Source organism: Heliangelus exortis, chromosome Z, assembly GCF_036169615.1.
Source record: "Heliangelus exortis chromosome Z, bHelExo1.hap1, whole genome shotgun sequence".
In the NCBI taxonomy this organism is placed as follows: Eukaryota; Metazoa; Chordata; class Aves; order Apodiformes; family Trochilidae; genus Heliangelus; species Heliangelus exortis.
Window position 1 is genome coordinate 20628714 of NC_092454.1, and position 16719 is coordinate 20645432.

At 38.1% G+C, this 16719-nt stretch overlaps 1 protein-coding gene and 1 long non-coding RNA gene across 3 annotated transcripts in view; one reads left to right on the forward strand and one right to left on the reverse strand.

The window, feature by feature from the left end:
• ZSWIM6 (zinc finger SWIM-type containing 6) overlaps positions 1 to 16719 on the forward strand; it is a 124953-nt gene that overhangs the window by 25201 nt on the left and 83033 nt on the right. The gene's annotated exons all lie outside the window — the stretch shown is intronic.
• On the reverse strand, positions 5704 to 7234 carry LOC139790102 (uncharacterized). Its single transcript, XR_011723387.1, has 2 exons — positions 6503 to 7234; positions 5704 to 6419 (listed from the first exon to the last, which is right to left on the reverse strand). It is a non-coding gene; the product is annotated as an uncharacterized lncRNA (long non-coding RNA).

Sequence of the window (16719 nt, forward strand, 5' to 3'; positions counted from 1 at the left end):
AGAGTTTGAACAAGAACCGTTTTCTGTAAGGGCTGAAAAATAAAATAGTAAATTCCAGTATGTTATGTAAACAGGTTCATGCCTCTTCTTTTGGGGGCTTGACACTTTGAGAAAACATGTTTAACCCTTGCTAGAAGTTTGCAAGGCTGCTCTAAGAGAAAGTAACTAGCAAGATATAATTTAAACATAATGAAACACAGAGTCTTTAGCTTGAAATGGCACTGCGCACAGTTTTATGTATTCTGGGTGCTTGTGAAAGTTTCCTGCTGAGTCATGAGTGTTTGGCTGTGGTGGCTTGTTAGCTAAAGTAGTAGTGAGAATTTAAAAATACTGGGGACTGATGTTTTGCTGTCATGACAGCAGCTTAACAGACATGTAGGTTTTGGGGTTTTTGTTTGGTTTTATGTTGTTTTTGTTGTTGTTTTTTGTTTGTTTGCTTGTTTGTGGCTTTTTTTTTAGTTTGAAAGTACTAAGTACTGTAGGGAGAGGACAAATACTATTGGTGTATGTGTGCCCACTGTCTTTGTGTGCAAGCTGTTGCATTTTTTTGTTTAGCCATTTTTGATTTAAAATTTACATTTTTAAACTAGAAAAATTATTCCTGAGATGGGTTAAATGTTTGCAAATATGTTTTACCATTTGCTGTAGCCAGTGGGGGAACTCAGTGCCTGATTAAGTGTGATTTAGGCTGTGGTTTCATATTCACTTCTTGCAGTGTTGGTATGTGCTGGAGTTACTTTCTGCTGCTTTTTTCTGTCTTTGCCCTACTCCTTTACTTGCGGGCTTTTTGTTATGTATGTGGCCTGGTGTGGTGATATGCATCAGGGAACTTAGCCAGTGAAAGGTGGCTTGTTTTTTTCGGTGTGGTGGGGATTTTCTGTTATGCTTTTTTTTCCTACTAGCTGAGTCCATTTCATGATTCCAATCAGTTCAGACCACAGCAAGGAGTCTTAATGAAACTTTAGAGGAAAACGTAGGGGATAAAAAGAAACGTCAAATGTCTGGTACAGTCCTATGTAACTTCTGTTACTTCTACTGCATTACTGAAAGTAATGGACATGAGGTCATGCCTGTAGGCATGCTAGCCTGAGGTGCTATGGATTTCCCAATCCTAATCATAAGTCATTAATGAAATACTTAATTGCCTCCTTTCTTCTAATCTGTGTTGATGCTAAAACAGCAAATCTTTGTGTGAGGAGCAAGGAGTCCCCTTTGCATCTGCAGTGTCTAATTTCTCCTAGCCAGATTTAGGCCTGGTTGCTGAAAAACAGGAATGTATGCTGCCCTCCTTACTGAAATATATCAAAGCTGTCTGAGAAAGTGGAAAGAAAGATATTCCCTTTGCAGCATATTGCATCCATTAATTCTTTGGTGTAGAGTTCATGAAATAGCCTGGTGCTCAAAGCTTTGATACACCACAGTGCAAGGTAGTAACAGCTGCTTGAAACCACTCTGTACTCATTTAACTATCCATTGCAGTACAGACTGCAATGTACAAAGCAATGCAATGTACTGTAAAGTACAAATTTGAATCACCCTTTTTTTAGGCCTTTTATGAATGGAACACAGGATTGTAGAAATGGCAACAAGATTTTTTGACAATGCAGAGCTCACAGGTGGAAAATAAATGAAAGATAAGAGTTGCAAAATTTGAAATGGGTGCAGTTTAGCACTGGTGTTTGTCTTTAAAAGTAGTTGCATGGCTAGCAAATTACATTTAACTGCAATAAAAATGAAGATGCTTATTGGTTAGAAGAGCTGCCTTAGCTTTTCTCTTGAAATGGAAATTCTAACTGACTGATCATTATCCTGAATTGTACTTTTTCTTGTCTTCATCTTTGTTCATGTGCTAGAGAAATTTTTCGTTTCTGGATTTTGTCTTCTGTTCACGCTTAGAAGCTTTTTATAATCATACTTGCCTATCTTAAAAAGAGTGAACGATTTGCTTAGCGTTCGTAGAGTTGTTTTGTTTGCTTTGAATAGAGGATATGTTTGCAGATGACTGAAGGATTTCTTCAGAGCTTGTGCACACTACCACACCAGTACTACCCTGTCACCTCTGCCTACCTGTACTCCAGTGCACAGTGTTTATTATTTTGTCATGTTTGGGTCTTGTGAAAACTCATGTTACCAGTTAGTCCTGCCTCTGAAAAATTTATTCTTAAATTATGTTGCAAAAGGGTGTAGCAGGTGTGAAGAGGAAGAGTGATGAGAAGATGTGAATTTGTAGTTTCACAGGCTAAATAGGTACATAATTACAGTGTTGCATCAAAGTGGTCAAAAATCTTTAACTTCTGAAATAAGAAGGCTTAAAATAATAATAACCCCCTAGGAGATAATTTTTAAATTCTGTAGCTCTTTGCATCTTGTAAAGTTCTACAGGTTTTCAAAGTGTCTTCTGTAGCTAAGAAGAGATTCTTAATACCAAAACCAAGTGCCTAAAAGTAGACACAAGTTAAAACTTCACTATTTTAATTGTGAAAAGTCCAATTGCAAGTAGAAAACACTGATAAATTTAAGAATGAGATTATTCTAGGAAGGCTTCTGAAGATGGCAGCATCTGCCTGAGCTATTATGGAGATGTTCAGCTTTTTCAGATGGTAAGCTGGTAGTGACACACAAACTTTGTGATACTAAATGCTGCTAGCATTGTAATGGCCTGTATACCTACATATTCCTGTTCTGAAATCCCTGAGAGGACCCAGAAACAGCACATAATTCTTGGCGAATGTTTATAACCTTTTTTGTTTTGAGGACTACTGAGATAATTGTAATGGTGATATTGATGTCACTTATTAATTGAAGTGAAATTTTTGTGAAAAATCACATAGGAGAAAAAAAAGGACACAGAATAAAAACAGAGCTTTCATAAGACTAAATTGGCAAGAATTAAGGAATGAGGTGTCCCAAGTAGTCAGCACCCATCCTTTGAGTTGTAAGCCTGATCCCTTATCCCTTTTCTGTGTGAAACTGGACATTAAAGCAAGTATCTTGATTCTCTGTGTGGGTCAGCTTCTTGCACACTGGATAGCAGGCTAAGCTTTTCAGGACAACAATATGGTAAGAACCACTCAAAGGAAAGCATTCTCAGTGAGAGTGCTACCTAGAATCACCCTGAGAAAGTGCTATATACAAGGGGGAAAGTAAAAATTTAATTTAAAATGTTGTCATGGTTTAACACTGGGCTGGCAATTAACTATAACTCTGATCCCCCACCCCTCCCTGATAAAGAAAGGAGAGAGAGACTTACAATTTGGAAACTTAACTACAGAGCTTTAATGAAACAGTAATGATAAAAAAAAGGAAAAATAACTAAGTATATACAAATACACAAGAAAAGCAATACCACATTCCTCCCCCCTTTCCCACAGAAACATTCACGTCACCACTGAGGCTGCAGGGTAGCCCTGGAAAAGTCCAGGCTGGGCTCCTTGAGTCAGCAGCAGATGGGAGCTGGAGGCAGTAACACAGATTCAGGAAGTATGGACTGGGATCACAGGCAAACAGATGGACGGAATCCTCCCAGGATGCTGAAGCAAACAGGAACAGGGAAAGAAGGGCTGAAGGGAAGGATGAAAGTGGAGGGTAAAGGGCCTTGACCCCCGTGATCCCTCGAATTTGTACTGAGTATGATGTGTATGGGATAGAATTATCTATTTGGTCAATTTTGGTCACCTGTCTTGTCCGCTCCTCCCTAAAGGAGGATTGCAGGTATGACCCCTTTACTCCCTTTCTCTTTCTGGAGCATAAGATGTTCCTCAGAACTGAGCAGTGGCCTTGGTTCTGCGTACCATCCTTCCACTGTAACTATAAACATCATACGTCATCAGTCCTAGAAGCAGACTGATAAATTTGCTGTTAATTTCACCAAGTACAGCTATTTAGAAGAGACTTGTCTCAAAGAAAAATGAGAACAGAGAAAATAAGTTCTGTCCTGGCCCAAATCAGGACAAGTATCTTTCCACTTCTACATCTATAAGTAATTGTCAATTTCAATTCTGTAGCACAATGTAGTCTAAAAAGGAAATGTACCAAATGTTTCTTAACATTTAGATATAAATTTTTGATGAACTTGTGTTCTAACAACAAAGGTGATTTAGACCATTTCTGGAACAGAAGAAAGGGGTCAGTTGCATAGGAAGCTGTTTTTTAATAGTTTGCACTGGATATGTAAAACTAAGAAGGTGGAATCTCAACAACTGAAAACACATTAATGCTGCTGTCATTTACCCAATGGAATATTTTAGTCAGTTTATGGAACTGGCATTATTAGTAGTATTTCAGGAAGATTAATGTCTTTATAAGCCTGTGAATTGTACACTGCAGTGATAGAGTGGATCAGGTGTAGCAACAAATCTTTTCCAGCTCAATTATGTTTTAAATGTAAAAGAAATACAGAGCTCCCTTTTTTAAAGCAGAGACCAAATTTGTAAATGTCAAGTAAACCAAAAGTTACGGCCTCCACAGCAAGTATGAAGTCATCTCTAGTGTGCTGGATATTTTTTGTTACTATATATGCTGATAAAATCTTGCCTTTAAAATATATATGTCATGGTGGTTATAGTAGCTACATGGAACTTCTACTGAAGTAAGTGTGGAAGGCACTGAACTGATTCTTTCCATTAATTTAGATACTGGTGTCCGTTATGCATTCAGAGAAAATGCTTTTCCTTGTAGTTAACTTTTCAACTTGTCCAGCTATGACCACAATGCAATATGTTCAAGATTTATAACACTTGATGTGAAAGGACTTGTAGAAACATTAGGTATTTGTTAAGTGATACCATAAAGGACATCAAATAATAAAACTGCATATGCCACATATCTTGCAGTCTTAGAACATTATAAAGCTTAAGTGCTGGCAAGTCCTTGCAGTTGCAGCTTCTGCAGTGTGTAATGGTGTTGGTAACAGGAGGCTGGAGAGACCAAACTTTAGACTGCATAGATGGCATGGAGAAAGTGTGAGGGAAGAGACATCCTTGCTTTTCTACCTGCTTATTCAGTTTAGGAGCAGAGTTCAATATTATGCTCTTTTTCAAATGAAAATTTGTGGAAAGAATATGGTTAAGAAGTCAAATCTTTTGCTTTGCTTTAACAGTCCTTGAACAATGTTATGTTCTGGGGAATGCTTAGTTACCTTTCTGTTTTGTTTGCTTTTTAAAAATCAGAACTTGATTTTCTGATTAAAAACATGAACATCCATTTTAAGAAGTATGGTTTATAATTTTAAAAAAAGGTAAACTTGAGTCCTTCCCAAAAACCTTGCTTGCTGCTCTTCAGGAAGATTGTAGATTTTTTTTTTTTTCCAAAGGACTTCAGTCATGACCTGGATATAGGAATGTGATTACTTGTGTTGTAAATGGTAGTGGAAATATGGAAACAGCTGATTAAAACTAAGCATCTGTAAAATGCTTTCCTGCACTTTGTGAATAATATTTTTGTGACAGTGTTGCACATTGCCAAGAATCTACTTGCTGGCTGAGCCAAAAATGATTTGTGATTTTACAGTGACATTTCTCAAATTTCTTGTAATGTCTGTAATGGTATGGTACTGAGGTGATGCTGACAGTCAAAATAAAAAATTTTATTAAAATAGAATGTTATTAAGTCTTAGGTCAATCACTGTTTTAAAATTAATGCCCCTTGCTGGCTGAGGGAGTGTATGCTTCTTAGATGTTCATGTAAAAGGACAAAACCTATATGTGCTTGTGAAGTATTTTTTTATGGCATGGGCTCAGGAAACCAGAGCTAAATTGGGTGGTATAGAATAGAACTCTGTTGAAAGAACGTTAAAAAAATGGGTAGCTGTGAGTATCTGGGAATTTGTTGCATGCTGTTTGTGACACTTACACTTCAGTGCTAAACTAATTTGAGTTAAGTTAAACTCTTAAAAATGTATTTTAAAGAAGAGGTTTGGGGATGATGAAGCAGTCTTTGCTTGTTATTCTTGGTGTTAGCTGCAAAACAACTAACTGATGTACATTTGATGGGGGAGAGTTTGAGCATAAATAGTCCAGTGGCTGTAATGGCACCACAGTCTGGACAGAGAAATCTAAAAATGACTGGTGGTTTTCAGAGAGTCTCAAAATGGCATTGCCGGGGTGGTGGGAAGCAATTTACTACACAGAATTTTCTTCACAGCTCTATAATAGGAACTACATAGTGTCACAAGTAGAAGGGCTACATAAAGTGAAATGTGGAAGTGAAGGCTACATGGAAGCTTCAGAAAACTTCCCTTGTTTTCTTCAGACTTGCAGACATTATTGTAATCATTTGTCTAGCCTCCTTCCCACCTCTGGTTGACTTGGATGGACAGCTCAGTGTGACAAGAGTTGCATCTTCTATTTTCACCCTGATCTCTGAACCCAACCCCACTGCAATGCCAGTGGCAGTCTATTGGGTTCTCTGTGTGGATCCATCTTCATGACCAGTGGAACTTCCAGGATTCATGTACAAGTATCATATATAAAAATGTGGTCAGAATCGAAGCTTCTGTAAATACGGCCTTTGTCTTTGGTTGTCAACACATGGACTTGGGCAGAACCAGAGGAAATTACGGTGATCTGTCTGTGAATGTAACTGCCCAACTTGCATCTGCTCTGTGGTTCTTGGGGGGAGTTCTTTTTGCCACACACAGTCTTGAGGAGTTAATGTGACAGCAGCTCCTTTGTTACGGCAGCCTCTCCGTGTTTGTCCCCCGACTGGCTGGGCAGAGCAGCTGGAATTAGTGCCAGAAGACTGGGCAGTTGCCTGAATGGGCGAGTTGATGAAGCAGCCCGTCTCTGCAGACCCTCCCGTCCATAGCCCTTGTCCGGCAGTCACCCCACTGGGATGTTCTTCCTTACAGTCTGGCTGCCAGACGCGAGTCAACTTTCGCGGGTGGTGAAGGGGTTAAAGGTAGAAGGGGCCGAGGCATTATGCAAGCTGTTAAGTAAAAAGGAAGTGGATGACAAAATGCTGAGCTCAGTAGTCTGGCTCCCGGCCAAGCCCCTGCTTTCTTCACTACAGCTGAGGGCTTTCTAAGCTTCCCACCAGTGGGTTTGTCTGCACTGTTGAGGAATGCAGCCGCCGCCGCCAGCTGACGTCAGGGCGGGCGGTTCAGCCTAGGGGCAGCGGGGGGGAGAGTGGGGAGTAGCCGGGCCTCCACCGCCCCGCCGCGGACAGCGCCCGCTGCCTCCCGATATCTCCGCTGCCCCCCGCACCCCTGCCCCGCCTGACTCCTGCGACCTTCCTGCCGTTGTCCGTGCCCTTCTTTGTCCCGCACTGTCACGTCAGGGCTTACGGTTAAAGGCTAAGCTGCCGTTCAACTCAAAAAAATCAAGCGTGTGGCTCCGCCTCCCTCGCCGCAAGTGCTGCTCTTTTATTTCGTTTTTAGTGCTGCAGATGAGACCATGAAAACTGCTTGAAAAATGGGTTTCAGGGCTGGAGGATTTTGGAAGGCGGTATGTGTATTCCACCATCGGAGGCCCTTCCGCGGCCTGTCCCGGCAGCACCACGGTGCCATCGCAGCACCTGCTCTCTCTTTTTTTTTTTTTTTTTTTCTTTCCAGTTTAAGAGGAAAAATGCCATAGAAAAGTATCTTGAGGATTTTTAGGGGTTAAGCTTTCAGCTAAAAAGTAATGAAATTAACCTGGTTTTGAATTTGATTGCTATCTGGGTGATGTTCTCCAGCTCCATCATCAGATTCAGTGTGGATCTATGGTCCTGCATTATTATGAAACAAATGCAAAAATTATTGTATCTGGAAAGTATTCAGGCTGCAAAAGAGTGACAGAAAACATGTTTCAGTATTGGTCCTACTGGCAATATAGGTAAATATAGTAAGTTGCTGGTTTTTAGAGGATTTTATGAGATCTGTTGATTGTAGATTCTTCTGGGCTACCTGGATAAATGCTAAGATGCTCCCTTGCTTTTTTAATTCATTTTTTTAAGGACTGCTTTTCCTCCTATAGCCAGTCTTGTTGCTTCTTATCTTCACTAGTAAATTCGCAGCTCTTTTGTGGCAGTGTTCAGTAGGCAGTTGTCTCTCAGTCTTGTGTGAAACAGTCTAATCCTGCTGTCAATTAGAGATACATGTTGCAGGACTCCATTTTGAGTTGAAATACAAAAACATGGTGGAATGGAGTTATTAACAGTTTCATGAAGGAGGGGGAATAGAAAAAAACCTCAAGGGAAGCCCTTCTCTCTTTTCTTCCACTTCCAATAGTGCATGATATTGCAGGTGGCATCAGTGTAGCTACCTGCTGTTGCTACTGAAGACAAATGAGATAGCAGTCAGCAGACTGGAGATAAAAAAATTTGAAACTATTAAAAAAGAAAAACTTGTTTGTTCAAGGCAGGACTAGTTCAAAAACTTAATTTTCAGATAGTACTGGGTCCAAGTCTTAAGCAGAACCAAAAAATCCCAGATGTACTAGTATGGAAAACACATTTTTAAATTTATTTGAGACATCACTCAGTCAGTGTTCAGGGTTTTAAGAGTCAGAATTTATTCTGTAATGCTGAGGTGCTGCATGATTCTGGAAGAGTCACTCTGTGTTGCTTTTTCCACTGTCCTGTTCCTGTCGTGTCTATTGGAGATTATAAAATTTCATTTCTCCTGCTGCACAGTGCATACTACAGTGATGCCGTAAGTTCTGTCTGAGACATCCAGACAGTAGTCATACCGTAGTGTGACTACCAGGAAGCTTCTGGGTTGCCTCCATGAATCAGACAAGTTTTACACCTCTAGTTCCAGCCAACACTATCTGGGATTTCCTCTTGAGCTATAGAAAATTACTCTGTCTAGATGAATGCAACACAGACCATACAAAACAGGAGTCTGGATCTTTCAAGCTTCCTAAGTATTGCTGTGTATTGAATAGAAATTATATTATTGAATTATAATTATATTGGGTTTGAGCCATGAGAGAAGTTCTGTATTTTTGCAACTAGACACCACATAAAAGTTAACATAATACTTGCTTCTGAAATTGACTGCTAGAGGTTTAATTTGATGTGCAGAGATAGATTAAACTTCAAAGTTGTGGATTTTACTAAAATGTCTATATAAGGAAAATAAATGCTTTGTTACTAAATCTATGAATTAGTGTAGAAGAAGGAGTCTTGGTTGTGATGTTGGTTTTCACTGGTGTTTAATCGTGGATAGTTTTCCTTGTATTTGTTGTTTCACTTCTCTTTTTCAGAGCTTGTTTTTTCAAGGTGCAGTGCTCCTCGCTCTTGAACCTCAAAGTCCCTGGTGATCATGACTCATAATGAAAGAAACCTAGATGCAGTTTAGAGAGGGAGGCTCTTCCCCTGTAAACTGAAGGGAAACCTACCCAGTTATGTATCCACTAAGAAATACTGTGTAGCATAAGTGTTCACTGTAATTTAAAAAAGATATAGAGCAGTACTGCAGTACTGGTACACACACAGCATGGGTTTTTTCCATTTGTGTTTTATCAGGTGATGGTTCAGTTTTGTACAGGTCTTACCACCTGTACTGATGCAGTAGTAGTAATTCAGTACAATGTCAGTTGAAGTTTTTGGTGACAAAACACCAACATGGATCTAAAATAGCTAAAACAATGTAGTAGCAGCCCCTTTGCAATTACAGGTGGTATGTTTGTCTGTTGATGGGCAGAGAGTTACAGTCAAGGAGCTCAAACTCCTCATAAACACCATGTGTGTACTAGCTGCTTTCCCTGGCTGATCATCTTACTCAGGTATTATCAGGCAGGGTATTAAGTGCTGTGTCATTTTTTTGTTTGTTTTATTGTTATTATGACAAAGAGGTACTTTGTCTAAATTAGCATATTTGTCTTGACTTTAAAAAAATTTGAAAAACAACGTGTCCTTGCCTTACTTTTCTAGAGGCACTAACTAAAAAGAAACTTCACATACAGCTTCTGCAGAAACTACTTTATCAAGGGTTGTAATTAAGACACCCCTTTTTTTTCCTCTCTTCTCCCTTCACTATGTCTGTCTTTGGGAACTTCCCATTTGGTGAACTTCTGTAGCCAGAGAACTGAGACCTGAATACTCTTACAGCTGGTAGATAAATTAAGAATAATAAATTAGACAGCTATTTGGTTACGTAAGAAAATAATATTCAACAGAACTAGTTTTTTGAGTGTTATGTGTGGCCAAAAATAATTTAAGCCAAAAATAATAATGCAGCAAAAGGCATTTCTAGTGATTCTGAGTGGAACTCTTTTCAGACGGTGTATATGAAAGTGAACCAAGTGTCTTTCTTTCCTTCCCCCTCCTTTTACCCCCCTCATGCCTTTTTTTTTCTTCTTTTTTTTTTTTTTCCCCTTCTCTTTTTTTTTTTTCTTTTTCTTTTCTCCTTTCTTTTGTTTCTTTTTTTTTTCTTTTCTTTTTCCTAGTGTGTCATGGCACAAAACTTGCTTTGTTCTCAGCTGATGTAAAGGCTTCCCTAGCTTTAAAAAAAACAGAGGTTTTTTTTTTTTTTTTTTTTTTCCTGTGGTTTTTGGATTGTTTTGCTATCTTCCCTCTGGTTTGGTGAATCAGGAGAATGAAAATCTCTCTTGCTTGGCTCTTGTCTTGATGGGATTTGGACACAGCAAAGGTGACAAACTACCTGTCTGTCCTGACCCATTTGCTGCATATCATTTGTTTTTCCAACTTGTCTTCCCTAGTTTTTGTTAAAATCTGTTTGCCCAGCATCCTATGTTGTCACTGCACCAGGATGAGAGCCACAGTGATGGTGTAGTTGGTGCTCTTTGTCAGGAGTTCCTGATTCTCACCTGAGGAGCAGCATAGAGGCACTGAATGTCAGTGTCTCTGGGAACCCCACACCAAATGCAGTGTGTGGCTCAGAGCTCTTTGCAATGTTGTGTAGATGGGTTACTTCTAGTGATACTAGAAGCTGGCTTAACCAATAAAAGTTACTTAAATTTTTCTCTTAATGCTTCCAGTAAAATAAAAAAACTGTATCCATGGGGTACTGAAACAAGCACATGGGGCCTTAAACTTGTGTTAAAATGCCTTTTCATTCCCCGTAGAAGGTTTTTGATAACTTTGAACTCCTGTCTCTTTTTGGTTTGCAACCTTGATTTGAACGTTTATCTTTATTTGATTTTTGATTCAACTGTATTCCACTCTTCTGCTTTATTCTGTGAAATATAAACTTCTTTTTGTTATCAGTAGGATGTAAATGGCACAGCTTATTGTGCTGAGTGTATCTTTTGTCTGCATACCAAAAGCAAGACACAGATTTGTGTGGCTTGGATGTGGCTGGCCTTTGTTAGTAGGAGGCCCAAAGTCTGGAAAATCTGTATCCAGCTCAGATAGAATCTGGCTAAAGAGGTTTTGTCTTCTTTGTTGTTAACTGCTTCTGATGGCTCAAGTATGGATAATTCTTTTTCATGAAACATGGTGTTCTAGTCTTGTTCTAGTCTTGAAAGGTATTACAAAGCCCTTTTCTGATAGCTGACTAATTATTGTATCTCAGTGTGGCTCTTATGTCATAGAGGTACTGTAGTAGTACATTGAGATACAGTCATTTGCATTTCCCCATTTTTTAAAAATTTTTCTTTAATTTCTAAATCTTTTTAAAAAATTTTAAATTTTTTAAAAATTTTTTTAAAATTTTTTACAGCAAAATTTAAGAGTACAGGCTTTGGTTTGTCCAACTTAAAGAAATTGTGGAAACTTTTTGTTTAGAGGCTGTTTCTATGTGTAGACTTTGAAATGACAGTTGCTTCACAGACCCTTGTAACTGATGTGTTTTAAAGCTGACTGAAATTAAATACAATAGGGAAAAGGACTCACAAGTCTTGACATAATTGGTGCTGCCTGGCTGGAATTACATGGTGGTCTTAGTAAGAAGTTGTTAAAACCTTAATAGCTGCAAAATTGACAATGTAGAAGTTCATTCTAAAAGAATACGTCTGTGTTTGGAAATTACTCTGTGGGTAACTGTGCTAATATTTTGTTTTCTGTGCATTGATATTTCAACAAATAACATGATGTAACAGTTGCAGGAAGGTAACAAAGTAGCAATTTTATACACAGACTTATGCAGGGGTTTTTTTGCTTGGTCCACTTCTCCTTTCCCTGTTTTGGTATCAAGCAACGAGATACTTTTCATATCATAAAGAAAATTTTTACTTCACTTGCCTGTCTAAGGACTTGTTGCCTGGAAATTTTTTCCTACATTCTAAACAAGAGCCATTTTTGTGTTCAATTTATGATTATTTACTATGAACTGCTTTTGCTCCTACAGATTACTCTGTCACATAGTGTATACTATGTAGTTGATTTTCAGGTGAGCAGTGTCTAAGATACTGAGTTGCATTTGTGTGTCCTGCCCCAGCTGGGAGTGAATTTTTACATTTGATAACAAATATCTGAGCTGTCAGGATGCTGCGTCTGAAGTGGTTTTGTGAGAGAGAGGAGATTCTTCTTTTGGACAAAGGCTTTAAGTTTTTATAGTCAACGTTGCTTGCTCCCCATAAATGCATTTAATTGAATGGAGCATTTAAAACCATTCCCCTGTAAATTCTGGGTGATTCTTTTTGTCAAGCAGGGATGTTTCCCAGGGAGGTTGCCAATATTAACATCTTCTGTGTGTGCTGCCTTGGTCTCCTCCTGCTGCCCCACCTCTCTGGGTCAACTTAGTTGATACTGTCTTTGCCAGACACTGTCTGTGGAGGCTGCTGGAGGTGAGCTGGTGGTGATATTATTTGGCCATGACTGCCTAGAATTAAAGCCTTTTTAGCCAGAAAGACCTCCATGTTTCTTCTGTGGCAGGAAACAAACATTATCTGCAGTTGGTCTTCCTGCTTCCATCTACTGGGGGGGGGGGGGGATGAATGCAATACAGCCAAAGAAATTTCAGAGATCTGAAAAAAGCAAATGACCAGATATGAGCTTTTGCTTTAACTGTATCTGTTTAGAATAATTTGATTTTGGCTTGATTATTTTTGAAGAATATTTGTGTTTTTCGTAATGTTTTCTCAGCTTGTAAGGTTTTCACACAAATGCAGTTCTTTAGTTTAGCAGGTGCTAGTTGTGAAGGGCTGATGAAAGTCACAGGTGCTTTCAGAGATGGGGAGTGGAAGGCCTAGTGTTAGGGAACCTAGTCCAGAATACTTGTGGTCATCTAGTTTGAAAGCACATAGGCTTTGTTTATTTCTTTTAAAACCTGAACACTTATGAATAATTGTATTTGTGTTATGAGTAGAGATGCAGTTTATTAAAATCAGGACTAGCAAGTTGAGCAGTATTGTGTGAATTTCAAGTCAGGTGCAAAGCATGCTTGGAAGCTGTTATTGTTAGTATGGATTTCATTGGAGCTTGTCTACCTGGAATAGAGAAAGAAGGTTGTATATAATATGCCAAAAATCATGTCTTCAGTAATTAAGTTACATTTTTGACACAATTACAACTACTTGCTTAATTTGTGAGGTTTAATTAAGATATAGTTTGCTTGTGCAGACATAGACATAAAATCAGTGCCTAGTTTGCTTGAGGAAAAGGGTTTTTCTCCTTTTGCGTTCTGGCTATTTCCTTTTTTCTATTTTCTTTAAAGAAAAAAATAATTAACAATTCAGAGAGCAGAAGCAAATAGCCATTTTTAAAATTCATGTCCTCAATGTTAATTTGATTCTTTGAGGTATAAATGACATTTCTAACCAGCCCAAACTTGTCAAAAAAGAAACGATATAGACAAGCTGCTTTATTCTAATACAACAGGCTGCTTTTCAGGGAGAATATCAAAACAAGTAATTGTTAATTCAACAACATTAAATTAAACTTTGGCTCGTGCATGCTACATTTGAATTTATTGAAGGATCACTGGAGAGATCAAGATGGAATCTAGACAACCTGTGCAAATTGCATTGTAGGTTTCACCTCCTGAAGCCCAGAGAAAGTGGATAATGCTTTCATCCATAGCTGTCCCAGCTGGTATGACTTAGCACTGGAAAATCAGCTAGGTGTGGCTCCAGAGCTGAGGGGGGGATTATAAAAGGATTTTTTTGTTGTCAAAAACTGAAAGGAAGGGAGAGGGAAGCAGGAGAAATAATACCACTACCTCTTGAAACCTTTAAGTGTTTTTATTGCAGTATGTACCTTGGAAGTCAAATTTAAAAACTAAGTAAAAAATTTTTTTGTGCTCCTAAAGATATAATTGAGACTGAAACTATGTGTAGGTATAAGCTGTACAAATGTGAAAAACACTTAGTTCATCAGTGACAGCTCCCTGTCATCTGATTTACCAGAAAAAGAAACACACAAAAAATCATGGTGGAAGATATGCTCATTTTTTATATTGCTGTCTTTATACGAAGTAATGCATTTTTTATACCTCTCCTTAGAAAGAAGTTATACTAAATTTAACTTGGTACTTGAACAACCTTCTGCTCTTCCAGCTGTGCTCACAGCATCTGAATTTAATCTCTTGAAGAAATGACACACTTATGAAACAAACAGAAGTAGTGAATTTACTCTCTAGGAGATAAGACTAGTAATCTGATGTGCAGCTCTTGTATCTTGTCTGTCTTTTTCTTATATACTTTGTCTTTGCTCACTTGTTAATTTGCATTCAAAACAGGAATATCTAGTTCTGGAATCTGTTCTAGTTTTAGAAGTTGAAATATGTCCTTTAATATCGTGCTCTGCTGTATAACCTGTATTGGCTTTGTTAATCTAAAGCACAATCTTGCCATGAAGTTTCCCAGCTAGATGGAAGGTGGCAGGCACTGGTCATTTTCAAATACTCAGCAGCTGAGAAGTATAATAACATTTCATTATTATATGATTACAGTTCACTAACATTTTGTCACTTGAATCTTTTAGTTTAGTGTTCATCTTATCTTAGGAAAAAATCTTTGTTTTCTTTTTGGCTTAGTAGATGATTCATACATAATCCCTAATGGTTACTTTTCTGATGCTTCAGGATCCATTAATGAAGCCATTTTACCTTGATAAACTCCTTGATTCTATATATATTGCATTATGTTCTCACAGATTTGTGTGATGTTGAGTTCTTTAATAGCTTATAGATAAAATGTATATACATTTTGCATTTTAATAATTTTCTTTTTGTTTTGATCCCTACAAAAACAAAGTGCTCTTATGGCGTGAAATCTTTGTATAACAAAGCACTTAAGTCAGCTCAGTCTAAAGCTTGGACAGTTGCTGTACCTTTGTCTCTCATAGTGGACCTGAACATATCACAATACTTACAGCGACTGGGGTTATAGAACTTCAAAGAGAAGAGAAGCAAAACTAAAAACCTAATTATTGCATTAAAAAAACCCTGAATTCTTTCTAAAACTTCAATGTGTGAACAAACTGTAGGACAGTTTTTGCTCTCTGGGTGTGAACAAAGAGACCCTTCTTTTCTCCTATAGTGTCTGCAAAATCATCCTGCAGATCTGTTCTGGACTATAAAACACTTTACCAGTCTGCACTCTTCAGATATAGGAATGAGTTGTAACTGTCACAAAGAATGCCTATGCATGTACTAAACTCCTGCAGAACTGGAGCTCCACTGTTACTGGTGGAGAACTTGGGCCAACAGCACATAGCTCAACATACTAACGTAAGTACAAACAATGCTTGTTAATTATCCCATATCTTATTAAGATTGCAGTTGACTCTCATAGTTGATCCAAAGTGCTGCCAGACTGTATTTCCTTGGACATAAATGCATGTGCTTTTGCTTCAAATTACTGCAACTATTTAAATTCTCATTGTGCATATTTGAAGCAACTGCTAGATGCTTTTTTTTTCTCGGAGTGCTGCAGTAACTAAGTAACTGGATGGAGCTTTAAGCAAGGTTTTAAGCACAGGAGAACTTAAAAAAAAAAAACCTCTACTGTAATTATGCTGTCACTGGCTTTTTAGGTAGGCAAGTTTTATCTCCTTTCTAAGACCACAGCCTTTTTATACAGCTGGGAATTCTTCTACATGTCATACGCTATAAGATATCCACACATGAAGCTCACTGAAAAAGCTTCTTCACCTGTTCGGACTTGAGTGTTTTGTTCTGCTGTGACAATTGTGTCACACAGGGCTTGTGGTTTCCAGGCCTATTTAATGCAATGTACTGTAGTTAGGAGGAGGAAAAAAACCCACAGGCTCTTTTCCAATTTAAATATTCCCAAGACTTCCCCAGCTTTCATTGTGCATTGTTTCACATTGGTCATAATTGAAATATTTAGTGTTTAGTGTGGCCCAGACACACAGAAGAGTACCTGAAATTTATCAGAGCTCTCAGCCTCTGAACAGTTCAGTTTTGGAGTCTCTGAGAAGGTTGCATGATTAGCTATGTGCACCTTAAGAATAACCTGAGGTACTTGTATTGAAGCATTTCCATGTTGTACTTCTGTAGCACCAGTGCTTATCCAGAAGGATATTACAGATAAGGCAAGCAAGACTATTTATTTTACTGATGAATCATTCTTTAGTACTTGGTACTACTTTCCTGTGTTACTGTAAATGTAAAACAAGTTGAATATTGAAGTGCAAAAATGGGAAAGAAAGCGACATACAAAGCTACATATATTTAATTTTTCTAGGAATAGTGGTAACTGGTTTGATAAAATAGTCTTAAGTGTTTTTCCATTTTTTTTAAATGGGAACTGTAACTTCATTAAATGGCAATTTTTTTATTACAGCTGCTATAGAAATCTGTGCACAGCTACTGTTTTGCTAAACAAAGCCTAGTAGCCAGATGGCTGTAATATTTAGAAAGTTGAGCAA